Raw genomic sequence first — 12912 nt, forward strand, 5'->3', positions numbered from 1 at the left:
ATTCTGGTAGAAAGGTCTTTGTGAAAATAGGGCGAAATGTAGAATCTTAAATGAGAGGTGAATTTTCTTTTTCTTTTTATACATGAAAATGATAAATGAAAGAAATGTAATGTATCATACTTGTACAAATGCAAAGTCAAATTTTATTTGGTATGATGTACCAGAATTGTTTTTTTTTTCCCCCCCAGCAGTGTATTGTTAAATGTCTCGCTCCATCACCGTATCTGTTACCAGCCTAGTATTATAAAGGTGCCAATAAGTGTATACAGTCAAACTTGTAATAGCGGACACCCTTATATAGCGGACACCTGTCCATAACGGACACTTTCAGGAATCCCCAATGAAAATCACTATATAAATATCATGTATATAACGGACACCTTCCTAATGCGGACAGCGGACACTTATTTTTGTCCGTAAAGTTGTTAAAAATTCCGTATAACGGACACGTGAAACCATAGCCGTGTTGATATTTGTGTGTAAAACGTTTCTAAATAACAAGCAAAGCCTTAATTACTCAACTCCCCTGGTAGCAATGCTAACTTAGGAAGCCACTTCATCAGTCACTAATTGTCCTGTTACCTGTAAGTTGCTGTAACAATGGGCAGTAATTACAAGAGAGTGACCGATCGCCATCGGCAGAGGTGTTTGTTTACTCAACCGGTGACAGCTAAGCTTAGCCATTCAACCATAGCCTAGACAACAAGAATGGTCAGGGGGGTAATTAAATCATTATCAAGACCAACAAAAGAGGGACAAAGCAATAGTTATGTCTGTCATAATTGTTTTACTTACAAAATACACCGTATGCAAATCTGACAGGGCAGGCACATGGTTGTCAGCCGCCATTTTCTCACACTCGGAACTCCTCGGAATATGACTACGTAACCTATTAAGAACAGCCGAAGAGTTCCGAGTGTCTTTGTATACACTATACTAATTTACTGAACCAGAAAATGGTATTTATTAAATTAAATCCCTACATGGATTTCAGAAAATATGTCTCAAAATAAATGCTTAGGGATTATAATTATCAGAGGAAAATGCACTTTCATTTATAAAGAGTTAATGTTGTAATAGAAAAGATATTTCAAACATATTTATTTTCCAAAATATTGAGGATTAATGAAAATTGTTTTACTATGATAAGAATTACCTTTACATTTTTGACTATGTTGAGTATTTGTCTGAATAGATATTCAGTATAGTATGATATTGTGAAGATTGGTTTAAAAACTATAGGCTTAATATAAATTATTAAAAATATCAACTTCAATTTTTGTGTCAGATGAATGATTGAAAATTAATTAAGCATTTATCTTTAATTATTTGTCTTTTATTCATTTGTTAAGTGTTTAAATATAATAAATCAGGAGACATATAGTGTACTTTAAACAGACTTTGGTTTGTTTCTTCGTTTATAAGGGACATAACTCGTTGAACCTCTATATAAAGGACACCTCTATAAAGGACACTTTTGTCTTGTCCCTTAGGTGTCCTTTTTAGACAGGTTCGACTGTATAGAGTATACTTATATGGGGTGACAATTAGGCGATATGTTCATGATTTGCATTACATGTATATTCAGTATGTGTCTAAGCCCAAAGCAATATATTGGAGAGTTGTTGAAAATTGGTGGGGAGAAATTAAAATAAGTTGTTTTTAAAATGTAACTTATCAATTGTAGATCCAGTATAGACAATGCATATCTCTTTAGTGTTGTGTTCAATATGTATTCGAATCCAAAGCGGAGCGATAGAAATCGACAAAGTTGAATTTTAAAACAAAACCTGATTGGTAGTACATTTAGATGCTGTGTGTATATGATACCACTAAGAGTAAGGCATTGACAACTGTTCGGTGATCAATGCTGATCAATGAAGTTGACAATTTTTGTGATAAAGTTTTATTGCTAATACATAATAATGTTGTTGCCTTCTGTTTTAAAATTTTTTGTTGATACTTTGTGATGAATTGTTACATCATGTCCCCCATTTTATTGTGTTCATATCTAATTGTGTCTGCATTGATTTATTAGTACTGTATGACTTTGGTGGTGTACAGGAATTTAGCCTGTGGGCATGTGAAATGTACGTAGCAACAGCTTGATGACAGACCATATGTTCTATTGCAAATCAAATATTACTGCAACGATAGGTTTCTTTTTTAGATAAAGGATAAATGTTGTAATGTAAATTTTATCACCAGACAGTTTTCACTTATTTTGTCGCTCTCCCCAATGTATATATATATTTTTCGGTTTGAGAATTCTAGGTAGACGAAATCGTCATGTTGTGAAATATGTTTGCAATAGTGTTGACATCACATGGGTAAATCACATTCCATATCAGGTCAAGCTGACCTGTATTTAAAATTTGATGTATAGAAGTTGTCCAGGTGTAATAGTACAATTTCTGGTCAGTTTATCATAAAGACACATCTTGGTGTTATTGTCTCCCCAAATTTTTGCAATAACTAGACTGTAAATATCTGATATATAAAGGATATACTCAAGAAAAAATCAAACTCAGTATTAAAAAAAAAAAAAAGCTAAACAAAACAAAAAAACTGTTGTAAGAAATTTTCAATGTTAACTCAAAAGCCAAACTCAACATTTCTTTCCAAAAAGATATATAACAGGCATGAGTATTGATTATTTATTGGTTCATAGAAAGTATTCAATATACAATTATTTTCATTTCCGTGTTTGTCTCCCTCTGTGAATATCGGTGCTCAAGGATAGAAGAATAGTACTGGCCAGAATGAATAATATAGTGCTGTAATACATGCTACTTGTGCCATAAGTCTTGTGCATATATAACACTGGGTTGTCAGAATTTCCCACTCTGTATACAGGAATTACCAGGTCACAATTTCGTGATCACAATTTATTCAGCTTTGCTTCTGTTTTGTACTAACTTGTTTCTCAGGGAACCTGCATATGAAATGGTTGTCATCAAAGAAATTCATTACTATATAAATATCTTGTACAGGAGGGCATTTTCCTTTTAAACAAATACTTCTCAAATATTGTAAACTCTAGTTGATAAATGTGTTAAGTGCTATAATAATATACTAGGTGCTCTTGAAATTTGTAAACTTTAAGTATTAAAGATGTCATGTAAGTTACCGGGTGATTTTGTAGGGCAGCGAAACATTTCCAAGTTAATGCATGCTTATGTGAGATGTTTATGAACCAACTTTTGACCTTATTAACATAAAATAATTAAGTTTATAAACCTGATGATAAAAACATCTCGTGACACGTGACATGCTAATCCAATGTTTATAAAGTTCAAGATTTCCGTATCACACCTTGGGTGGGGGGACTAAGTGTTGAATATCAGACCCAACGTATAGTATAGTCTGGAACTACAGTAGTTAGTCTTGGATTGGACAAAGAAAATGGACAAACAAATATGAAAAGTGAAACGTTTATTATTGATGTTTATGCTTTAATAGTGTTTCTTTGTCTCAAACTGTTGCCATTTATGGTAGACAATCACTTTTGCCTCTTAAAAAATAGGTGTTTATTTTCAAATAACTTATTTGTGTAATTTTATTCAGATATACCAATGTTCACACATCAATTTCAGAAAGATTTGTGCACAAAATATGCATTGTATATTTTTATTTAGAAGAATCAAGGCTTGAATGGCCATGTTGGCCCATTTGATTCTTTAGTATTATTGCATTTGATATCTCCGAAAATCTTTGTTAGGACCAATCAAGAGGGAAAGAAGCTTATCAAAAATAGCAGTAATTAATCAATTATATTGTCTGCTATTCTTCTGAGTGATATGTAATGCATAGCTTGGAACTTATCATTAGAATTAAAATAACAGAAATCAATCTCCAAAATGGAAGATTAATATGTGTAGTTATGAATTGAAAATGAATCGTGTCTTTGTGAGCATTGATGGTAAGTGTCCGTTTCTCAGTATATTAAGGGGAGGGAATCTATAGAAATCCCCTATTTGCTCAGCGTTATCCCTTATTGTGCCTCCCAGTCCTGGTTTTCATCAACGTAACTTAGGTAGGTTAATGTTTGTGATGCTGAGGACTGGACTCTCCCAATCTATTTTCTTCACCGTTTATTGTAGCTTCTACTTGGTTTGTGAATGTGTACAAGTGGTGGTCTACTGTCCTGGCTAAGGTAATACCTTGTGGTCTGTACTTTAGTATGAAATACATGGGTCAGGATGATTTCATATAAAGCTAAATTAGGACACTATCAGATGTAGGGAAAAGCTCATTTCCATAAGTGTATATCATGGGATAAAATTGTATTGATTGCCATAGATTAGATTTGCATTGGGGATAAAATCATTTATATTTTTTGACTTGGATTCAGATACATGTATAATAAGCCATTCTATTGCATTTAATCTTCAAAAACACATCATGTCACTATAATACAGCTTTTCATAAGTGAAATTGTTCTTATAAACATAATAGTGAAATTATTTGAAGATGACCCAAAAAACCTAAATTTTCTGGGATATGTTCTAACTAAAAAAAATTATGGATTGAATGGGTTAAATAAGTCTTCAAAATAAACAATGTACCTGACCTAGCATTAGATGTGTCTGGTACGTAGAAAGCTCACCAACATCAGCCAGCATGGTTCCCTAGCTCATCTTAACAAATTTAAGGGACTGCATTTGTTGGTCACTTGTTTCTATGCAGAAGTTGTGATTGCACATAATGGTTATGTGACTAAATATTATGAGTAAGTATGAACATATTTTTTTTATGCATCCTTGTCCATCTTGGTTGTCTGACACAAAAAGTGTGATGTTTTCAATAGTCTCAATCTCAAAATGGAATTAATATATGCCTTGCAAAAACAGTGCTGGCTTTAGGTTGGGTTCCATTTTGAGAAATGTTTTATATACATATATCTATATATATTGTCAATGTTCAAAATAGTAGGATCATAATTGTTGCCATTGATGAACTTTAATATGCGATAATAATAATTGTCCTTCATTACATATGTTTTCATTATATTGTACATTAATCTTATTTCAATTCAATATATTATTGAGTGAATGATGCTATGAGTGATGTGTGTAAAATTAAGTTTTCTACTTGAACAGTCCGACAATAATCACATTTTTAAATTCACATCCTTTTTATCTTCTGACTGGTTGAGTGTTGCTATGGTTGCAAAAACAGATATGATGTTTGGTTCATTGATTGGCAAATTTCCGATGTGGACATAACTACCTTAGTATGGCTTCAATTGGCTACTCAGAATATGTCCAGTTGATTTAGGACTTTTCATAATGAGATCAGGGGTGATTTAAAGATAAGGATTCTGATTGTGTGTATTTGTTAATTATAGGGTGACTGTATTTGTAAGAGTTATAGGGTCGGGCCTCAAGACATAGATATGGCCATAGGTCATGCTTATTGTTATGAAATGTGTAACAATGTATGCCATTGGATTTTAGTTACATGAAGGAGCATGAAAGAACAGATGTGATTGGTTGTATGATAGAGCATGAATGGATACCTGTGATTGGTTAATTATGTATGGAAGAGTTTGTAATGTTGTATATGATTGGCTGAAATAGCTTTTATTGATTGGTGTATTTGTATGCATTGGTGAATGTGATTGCTTGGTAGGCCTGTTGAATCGGTGATCATCATTCATAGAGTGGTTGAATGCTTCTAATGAGAACTATTTATTAAAGCGTAAATTGTGAGGTGTATATAATTGTTTAGCAGGTTGTTTTTGTAAGGAAGAGAACAAATATTTTTGCATTGACATGACTGTATAAGTCCTGTACCAATATTAGTCCTGAGTTATTTCTTTTCACACTTTCATGCGATTAGGCTCACACCAAGCATGGTTCATGCTCTTGGGAATCAAGATTTCTTGTCTAGGAATTAATGTCTGTTCTTTCTTTACTATCTTCTCTATCATATCTTTCTCTACACACACTCAGGACTTTCTGTTATCTTACAGCTTTGTTATATTTTGATGGCCTACATCAAGATCCAATTTTTTTTTCACACCCCACATAATACTAGTACCTCAATCAGTTTGGTTTAAATATTTTTCTCTTGGGCAATATTTATTGATCTCCTATAGATGATAGGGATATAATGCAAACGTTCATGGAAGTGCTTGTAAAATCAAGGAAGGTTTTTGTTCATAAAACTATAACAATATGTAGATATTCTTTCTATAAAAAATTGAAACTGACGCATGTCTTCAATATTTTAATAGCAAACAAAGCATTTCACAGGATTGTGTTGCCTTACAAATTATTGGTCATACTTTTTGAAACGTTTTCACCAGATAAAATAAGAAAATAACCACAGTGGCCTGCAACATTTAAGAGTGTGTAGACAATATTACAAGCAGCTTTTATGATGTGGGGTAGAAAATGAAGTTTGGTTTGAGGTAGTGGCCACCTGTTATTTCTCTGTTTTTTATGTGGTTTTTAATACAATTTTAAAATGTAAAGTGTTCCTTGGTGTGCCTCAAGCCAGTATTTTGGTTTTGTTTTAAGTTGTTCATTTTAACCTTGCCAGTGAATTAAAAATGTCATTCAGGGTGCTGGACTGGCTAAGCCAATCATTTCGCTCAATTATATTTCTTACACTGAAATTAAAATGTCAAAATATTATTTGTTCCCTTAGAAGGTAACTTAGTGGAACTTTATTTAATATTTATATCATATTGCTTCTGTGTTAAGTAAGAATTTAAGAAAATGTGTCGAATGTCTTCTTTTTTTTTTGTATTTCGCTAATTTAGGTATATTGTGTCTAGCCATGACGAGTTCTGCACCAGCATAGTGGGAACATTTACCTACTTAACAAAATACATAAGAATCTATGTTCCTTTCAAAGGTGTCTGGTTGAACATAATAGTAATTTCAAATCTTTCATGTATTTTCTAAATTATGGAACATATTGGACATTTCATATATGATGCAATCGCAATTAAATTATGATATAATTTTTATCACTTTTTGACAAATTATTGACATTACAAAGTTTTACATTTGGCATGGCCATTTAAGTTGAATTTCTGATTTTCATTATTTCATTGTGTAGTTGATCACACTTACCAAGATCTGTAAAATGAAATTTAAGTTTAATTAAGGCTACATACATGAATGTTGCTTTTGTGATCTTTTGATAATAGAATCTGACCCTTCGTTCACGGTAAGCTACAACCTAAACTGGCTTACACGGAGGTTGATGACAGTATGCATTCAGTTTCAGGCAGTTTGTAGGGAGGTGAAAATAGTTTGAAATTATACAAATAAAATCTCTTTTTTTATGAAAACGTCATTGGTGTTTCATTTATATTTTATTCTTCCTTGCAAAGGGAATTGAGAGCTCTTCGTCTGTCAGTCTGTAAACAATATCTAAATTTCCTGACTATGATGTGTCCTAAATGGCATTTGGAACCAAGTGATATTCAAGATGGCAGCCATCTTTGAAAATCTCATAACTTTTTCTAAGCAGAAATTGCATCGGGGAAAGGACATAGCAAGTTTTGTATGATCCTCATTGAAATAGTACTAGACCACATTAAAGATGGATGCCAATAGACATTAAATGGCTATTGCATAGAAGTAAGAATGACTATTTTTGGCTCGCCGGACGAAGTCCAGGTAACCTATTGCTATACCCCAGGCGTCGTCCGTATACGGCTAGTATATAAAATAGTGCTGTATTAATAGTAATGAGGATGCATCTTGTGTAATTGAAATATGTTCCTTGTAACGGGACCTTTCGATTGGTATTACATTCACGGACATGCTGACCTTGACCTTGGATTTGACCTACTATTAGATAATTAACGCTCGGCGAGCTATGTTTTCTTATTACAACTCTTGTTATAAAAATGCACAAAAGCATCAACTTATATTCTTATGGAAATCATACACCTCTATTTACCATATTCGTAGAAATTCTTCATAGATTGTATTATAGATACTGTAGTACATTTTGAAATCAACAGGACATAACTAACAAAGCAATTAATATTGCGATCCCGGAAATTATCAATGAATAGCATACACACATGTACACTTAGGCGGTTTGCAGTGTATAAGATTCAAACCAAAACCCCTTATTCAAAGAGTTAATACCCTTTGTTAGAAATGTCCGGAGCATAATTTTGTTGCTATTTGAACTAGGATAATGAAACTATGTATACACATGTATAATAACAGTACTAAGACGATGTTTTATGTACGATCGTCAGGGCCCCCGCAACCTCTTATTTATAGAGTTATTGCCCTTTGTTAAAATTTGTTTCCTGTGCATAACTTTGCTCACAGTAAAGCAAGGCTCTTGGTGTATATATCAAGGCGATATGAATGTTTAAGCAGTAAGATTTGCTCTTCCAAACGCTATAGATTTTAACAATTTTCACCGATATGGCCAAAAACAAAATCACAAACAGGAAAAGTCTTCAATTGTTGATTTCCAGGAGCATTAATCAGTATCACTGATAGTCTTGTTTAATATTTGATGATACCTATAGGTTTTATTAAAGCTCTTATAGCTACAGAGCAGCCAGAAATGGACCAGCTTGTTCGGGATATCCCTTTAAAATTGGTTGTATTCGATCATTTTTCAAAAATTGCTTTTGCAACTTTTCTGGACAGTCTTACCACTATTTGTGGTATCTAACTTCCCAACACTTCATACTTCCGGCGTAGTCATACCAGTATATTTGTGGTATCTAACTGCCCAACACTTCATACTTCCGGCGTAGTCATGCCAGTATATTTGTGGTATCTAACTGCCCAACACTTCATACTTCCGGCGTAGTCATGCCAGTATATTTGTGGTATCTAACTTCCCAACACTTCATACTTCCGGCGTAGTCATGCCAGTATATTTGTGGTATCTAACTGCCCAACACTTCATACTTCCGGCGTAGTCATGCCAGTATATTTGTGGTATCTAACTGCCCAACACTTCATACTTCCGGCGTAGTCATACCAGTATATTTGTGGTATCTAACTGCCCAACACTTCATACTTCCGGCGTAGTCATGCCAGTATATTTGTGGTATCTAACTGCCCAACACTTCATACTTCCGGCGTAGACATGCCAGTATATTTGTGGTATCTAACTGCCCAACACTTCATACTTCCAGCGTAGTCATGCCAGTATATTTGTGGTATCTAACTTCCCAACACTTCATACTTCCGGCGTAGTCATGCCAGTATATTTGTGGTATCTAACTTCCCAACACTTCATACTTCCGGCGTAGTCATGCCAGTATATTTGTGGTATCTAACTTCCCAACACTTCATACTTCCGGCGTAGTCATAGCAGTATATTTGTGGTATCTAACTGCCCAACACTTCATACTTCCAGCGTAGTCATACCAGTATATTTGTGGTATCTAACTTCCCAACACTTCATACTTCCGGCGTAGTCATAGCAGTATATTTGTGGTATCTAACTTCCCAACACTTCATACTTCCGGCGTAGTCATGCCAGTATATTTGTGGTATCTAACTTCCCAACGCTTCATACTTCCGGCGTAGACATGCCAGTATATTTGTGGTATCTAACTGCCCAACGCTTCATACTTCCGGCGTAGTCATGCCAGTATATTTGTGGTATCTAACTGCCCAACGCTTCATACTTCCGGCGTAGTCATGCCAGTATATTTGTGGTATCTAACTGCCCAACACTTCATACTTCCAGCGTAGTCATGCCAGTATATTTGTGGTACGTAACTGCCCAACGCTTCATACTTCCGGCGTAGTCATACCAGTATATTTGTGGTATCTAACTGCCCAACGCTTCATACTTCCGGCGTAGTCATGCCAGTATATTTGTGGTATCTAACTGCCCAACACTTCATACTTCCGGCGTAGTCATGCCAGTATATTTGTGGTATCTAACTGCCCAACGCTTCATACTTCCGGCGTAGACATGCCAGTATATTTGTGGTATCTAACTGCCCAACGCTTCATACTTCCGGCGTAGTCATGCCAGTATATTTGTGGTATCTAACTGCCCAACGCTTCATACTTCCGGCGTAGTCATGCCAGTATATTTGTGGTATCTAACTGCCCAACGCTTCATACTTCCGGCGTAGACATGCCAGTATATTTGTGGTATCTAACTTCCCAACACTTCATACTTCCAGCGTAGTCATGCCAGTATATTTGTGGTATCTAACTGCCCAACGCTTCATACTTCCAGCGTAGTCATGCCAGTATATTTGTGGTATCTAACTGCCCAACGCTTCATACTTCCGGCGTAGACATGCCAGTATATTTGTGGTATCTAACTGCCCAACGCTTCATACTTCCGGCGTAGTCATGCCAGTATATTTGTGGTATCTAACTGCCCAACGCTTCATACTTCCGGCGTAGGCATGCCAGTATATTTGTGGTATCTAACTGCCCAACGCTTCATACTTCCGGCGTAGTCATGCCAGTATATTTGTGGTATCTAACTGCCCAACGCTTCATACTTCCGGCGTAGTCATGCCAGTATATTTGTGGTATCTAACTGCCCAACTCTTCATACTTCCGGCGTAGTCATGCCAGTATATTTGTGGTATCTAACTGCCCAACGCTTCATACTTCCGGCGTAGACATGCCAGTATATTTGTGGTATCTAACTGCCCAACACTTCATACTTCCAGCGTAGTCATGCCAGTATATTTGTGGTATCTAACTGCCCAACGCTTCATACTTCCAGCGTAGTCATGCCAGTATATTTGTGGTATCTAACTGCCCAACGCTTCATACTTCCAGCGTAGTCATGCCAGTATATTTGTGGTATCTAACTGCCCAACCCTTCATACTTCCAGCGTAGTCATGCCAGTATATTTGTGGTATCTAACTGCCCAACGCTTCATACTTCCGGCGTAGACATGCCAGTATATTTGTGGTATCTAACTGCCCAACGCTTCATACTTCCGGCGTAGTCATGCCAGTATATTTGTGGTATCTAACTGCCCAACGCTTCATACTTCCGGCGTAGTCATGCCAGTATATTTGTGGTATCTAACTGCCCAACGCTTCATACTTCCGGCGTAGACATGCCAGTATATTTGTGGTATCTAACTTCCCAACACTTCATACTTCCAGCGTAGTCATGCCAGTATATTTGTGGTATCTAACTGCCCAACGCTTCATACTTCCAGCGTAGTCATGCCAGTATATTTGTGGTATCTAACTGCCCAACGCTTCATACTTCCGGCGTAGACATGCCAGTATATTTGTGGTATCTAACTGCCCAACGCTTCATACTTCCGGCGTAGTCATGCCAGTATATTTGTGGTATCTAACTGCCCAACGCTTCATACTTCCGGCGTAGGCATGCCAGTATATTTGTGGTATCTAACTGCCCAACGCTTCATACTTCCGGCGTAGTCATGCCAGTATATTTGTGGTATCTAACTGCCCAACTCTTCATACTTCCGGCGTAGTCATGCCAGTATATTTGTGGTATCTAACTGCCCAACGCTTCATACTTCCGGCGTAGACATGCCAGTATATTTGTGGTATCTAACTGCCCAACACTTCATACTTCCAGCGTAGTCATGCCAGTATATTTGTGGTATCTAACTGCCCAACGCTTCATACTTCCAGCGTAGTCATGCCAGTATATTTGTGGTATCTAACTGCCCAACGCTTCATACTTCCGGCGTAGACATGCCAGTATATTTGTGGTATCTAACTGCCCAACGCTTCATACTTCCGGCGTAGTCATGCCAGTATATTTGTGGTATCTAACTGCCCAACGCTTCATACTTCCGGCGTAGGCATGCCAGTATATTTGTGGTATCTAACTGCCCAACGCTTCATACTTCCGGCGTAGTCATGCCAGTATATTTGTGGTATCTAACTGCCCAACGCTTCATACTTCCGGCGTAGTCATGCCAGTATATTTGTGGTATCTAACTGCCCAACTCTTCATACTTCCGGCGTAGTCATGCCAGTATATTTGTGGTATCTAACTGCCCAACGCTTCATACTTCCGGCGTAGACATGCCAGTATATTTGTGGTATCTAACTGCCCAACGCTTCATACTTCCGGCGTAGTCATGCCAGTATATTTGTGGTATCTAACTGCCCAACGCTTCATACTTCCGGCGTAGTCATGCCAGTATATTTGTGGTATCTAACTGCCCAACGCTTCATACTTCCGGCGTAGGCATGCCAGTATATTTGTGGTATCTAACTGCCCAACGTTTCATACTTCCGGCGTAGTCATGCCAGTATATTTGTGGTATCTAACTGCCCAACGCTTCATACTTCCGGCGTAGACATGCCAGTATATTTGTGGTATCTAACTGCCCAACGCTTCATACTTCCGGCGTAGTCATGCCAGTATATTTGTGGTATCTAACTGCACAACGCTCCATACTTCCGGCGTATTCATGCCAGTATATTTGTGGTATCTAACTGCCCAACTCTTCATACTTCCGGCGTAGTCATGCCAGTATATTTGTGGTATCTAACTGCCCAACGCTTCATACTTCCGGCGTAGACATGCCAGTATATTTGTGGTATCTTACTGCCCAACGCTTCATACTTCCGGCGTAGTAATGCCAGTATATTTGTGGTATCTAACTGCCCAACGCTTCATACTTCCGGCGTAGTCATGCCAGTATATTTGTGGTATCTAACTGCCCAACTATTCATACTTCCGGCGTAGTCATGCCAGTATATTTGTGGTATCTAACTGCCCAACGCTTCATACTTCCGGCGTAGTCATGCCAGTATATTTGTGGTATCTAACTGCCCAACGCTTCATACTTCCGGCGTAGTCATGCCAGTATATTTGTGGTATCTAACTGCCCAACGCTTCATACTTCCGGCGTAGACATGCCAGTATATTTGTGGTATCTTACTGCCCAACTATTCATACTTCCGGCGTAGACATGCCAGTATATTT

This window comes from Pecten maximus, chromosome 11 (genome assembly GCF_902652985.1).
Source record: "Pecten maximus chromosome 11, xPecMax1.1, whole genome shotgun sequence".
NCBI lineage: Eukaryota > Metazoa > Mollusca > Bivalvia > Pectinida > Pectinidae > Pecten > Pecten maximus.